The following is a 3,423-nucleotide window of genomic DNA, read 5'->3' as shown; positions in this document are numbered from 1 at the left end:
ATATTTATCAATTATTGATTTTAATGCTTGTATTATTTTATATTTTGTTCAAAATATAATATCCTAATTCAGTGATGTGAAAGTATTTTCCATGCCCTAAAATTTTTTTAAGTTTCTGTTTTCAAATTTAGATACTTGATTTACATGGAATTATTTTTCTGTATGATGTGGGTAGGATTTTCATTGACTTATTCCAAATAAATAACAAGCTGTAACAGCTCCAATTTTTGAATAGGGTGTTCTGCCCACACTGAGTAGTAATGCAATTTCTGTCATATATTAGGTTGGTGCAAACATAATTGTGGTTTCAGACCGTGAATTTTAAATCATTACAACTAGGCTCAAACACATCTTTATTAGTCAAAATAGGGACCATTACAATCAACATATTTTTGCCAATGAGAAATAAGTTTATTCCCGTAGCATAAAAATCTATGCTTTGGGATTCTATGAACCCTGGAAAGCATTTTCTACCTCCTCCTGGTTTGGAAGTGTTTTCCCTGCAGCAAGTTTTTGAGATGCTTGAAGAAATGATAATCAGTTGTCAAGAGGTCGGGTGAATATTGTGGATGAGGCAAAACTTTGTAGCCCAATTCATTCAACTGTTGAAGCATTGGTTTGTGCCGTGTGCGGTTGGGAGAAGAATTGGGCCCTTTCTGTTGACCGATGCTGGCTACAGGTGTTGCAGATTTTGGTGCATCTCAGAGATTTGCTGAGCATACTTCTCAGATGTAATGGTTTTGCCAGGATTCAGAAAGCTGTAGTGGATCAGTCTGGCAGTAGACCACCAAACAGTGATCATGACCTTTTTTTGATGCAAGTTTGGTTTTGGGAAGTACTTTGGAACTTCTTCTCAGTCCAACCACTGAGCTGGTCATAGCTAGTTGTCATATAAAATCCACTTTTGGTCACACGTCATAATCTGATTGAGAAATGGTTTATTGTTGCATAGAGTGAGAGAAGCTGACACTTCAAAATGACGATATTTTTGATTTGCTGTCAGCTCATGAGACACCCCCTGATTGAGTTTTTTCACCTTTCCAATTTTCTTCAGATGCCAAGTGACTGTAGAATGGTCTATGTTGAGTTCTTCAACAACTTCTTGTGTAGTTGTAAGAGGATCAGATTTGATAATGACTCTCTGTTGGTGGTTGTCAACTTCCAATGACTGGTCACTGCACTCCTCATCTTCAAGGCTCTTTGCAAAACTTCTTGAACTACCACTGCAGTGTATATTCATTATCAATTCCTGGGCTAAATGCATTGTTGATGTTGAGAGTTGTCTCTACTGCTTTATGACCCATTTGGAACTCAAATAAGAAAAGAGCTCGAATTTGCTTATTGTCTAACATCATTTCCATAGTGTAAAATAAATGTAAAATAAACACCAAGTAACATTCAGAAAACAAAGATCACGGCATCTGGTCCCATCACTTCATGGGAAATAGATGGAAAAACAGTGGAAACAGTGTCAGACTTTATTTTTTTGGGCTCCAAAATCACTGCAGATGCTGATTGCAGCCATGAAATTAAAAGACGCTTACTCCTTGGAAGGAAAGTTATGACCAACCTTGATAGTATATTAAAGGGCAGAATCATTACTTTGCCAACCAAGGTCCGTCTAGTCAAGGCTATGGTTTTTCCCATGGTCATGTATGGATGTGAGAGTTGGACTGTGAAGAAAGCTGATCGCCAAAGAATTTGATGCTTTTGAACTGTGGTGTTGGAGAAGACTCCCGAGAGTCCCTTATACTGCAAGGAGATTCAACCAGTCCATTCTAAAGGAGATCAATCCTGGGTGTTCATTGGAAGGACTGATGCTGAAGCTGAAACTCCAATACTTTGGCCACCTCATGCGACGAGTTGCCTCACTGGAAAAGACTCTGATGCTAGGAAAGGTTGGGGGCAGGAGGAGAAGGGGACGACCGAGAATGAGATGGCTGGATGGCATCACTGACTCGATGGACATGAGTTTGAGTGAACTCCGGGAGTTGGTGATGGACAGGGAGGCCTGGCATGCTGTGATTCATGGGGTCGTGGAGAGTCGGGCCCGACTGAGCGACTGAACTGAACTGAACTGAAATGAATAAGTCATTAGCAAAATAACGTAAAATGAGAAATGTACATTAAAATGATGTACAGCGTAACCACATTTATTAAGAATGTAATCCAATATCAAATGGAAAATTTCAGTGATTCAAAAACTGAAATTACTTTTGTACCAATCTAATATCAGTTAAAGAAATAGAGGAAAACAACAGAATAGGAAAAACAAGAGATCTCTTCAAGAAAATTAGAGATATCAAGGGAACATTTCATGAAAAGATGGGCTCGATAAAGGACAGAAATGGTATGGACCTAACAGAAGCAGAAGATATTAAGAAGAGGTGGCAAGAATACACAGAAGAACTGTACAAAAAGATCTTCAAGATGAAGATAATCACGATGGCGTGATCACTCACCTGCAGCAAGACATCTTGGAATGTGAAGTCAAGTGGACCTTAGAGAGCATCACTACAAACAAAGCTAGTGGAGGTGATGGAATTCCAATTGAGCTATTTCAAATCCTGAAAGATGATGCTGTGAAAGTGCTGCACTCAATATGCCAGCAAAAAACTCAGCAGTGGCCACAGGACTGGAAAAGGTCAGTCTTCATTCCAATCCCAAAGAAAGGGAATGCCAAAGAATGCTCAAACTACCGCACAATTGCACTCATCTCACACGCTAGTAAAGTCATGCTCAAAATTCTCCAAGCTAGGCTTCAGCAATATGTGAACCATGAACTCCCAGATGTTCAAGCAGGTTTTAGAAAAGGCAGAGGCACCAGAGATCAAATTGCCAACATCCGCTGGATCATGGAGAAAGCAAGAGAGTTCCAGAAAACATCTATTTCTGCTTCATTGACTATGCCAAACCTTTGACTGTGTCGATCACAATAAACTGTGGAACATTCTGAAAGAGATGGGAATCCCAGACCACCTGACCTGCCTCTTGAGAAACCTGTATGCAGGTCAGGAAGCAACAGTCAGAACTGGACATGGAACAACAGACTGGTTCCAAATAGGAAAAGGAGTACGTCAAGATTGTACATTGTCACCCTGCTTATTTAATTTATATGCAGAGTACATCATAAGGAACGCTGGCCTGGAAGAAGCACAAGCTGGAATCAAGATTGCCGGGAGAAATATCAATAACCTCAGATATGCAGATGACACCACCCTTATGGCACAAAGTGAAGAGGAACTCAAAAGCCTCTTGATGAAAGTGAAAGAGGAGAGTGAAAAGTTTGGCTTGAAGCTCAACATTCAGAAAACGAAGATCATGGCATCTGGTCTCATCACTTCATGGGGAATAGATGGGGAAACAGTGTCAGACTTTATTTTTTGGGGCTCCAAAATCACTGCAGATGCTGATTGCAGCCAG

The 3,423-nt window shown here is 40.1% G+C and overlaps 1 pseudogene; it reads right to left on the bottom strand.

Annotated features, from left to right (window-relative positions):
- Window positions 1–356: 356 nt before the first annotated feature.
- Window positions 357–1,361, bottom strand: LOC129564365 (histone-lysine N-methyltransferase SETMAR-like; annotated as a pseudogene).
- Window positions 1,362–3,423: the final 2,062 nt, after the last annotated feature.

The sequence above is a fragment of the Moschus berezovskii genome, chromosome X (genome assembly GCF_049115385.1).
Source record: "Moschus berezovskii isolate FMDL1 chromosome X, NW_MosBer_1.0, whole genome shotgun sequence".
Classification (NCBI taxonomy): domain Eukaryota; kingdom Metazoa; phylum Chordata; class Mammalia; order Artiodactyla; family Moschidae; genus Moschus; species Moschus berezovskii.
The sequence above is the reverse complement of the archived record's forward strand: the minus strand, read 5'-3'. Positions and strand labels throughout refer to the sequence as shown.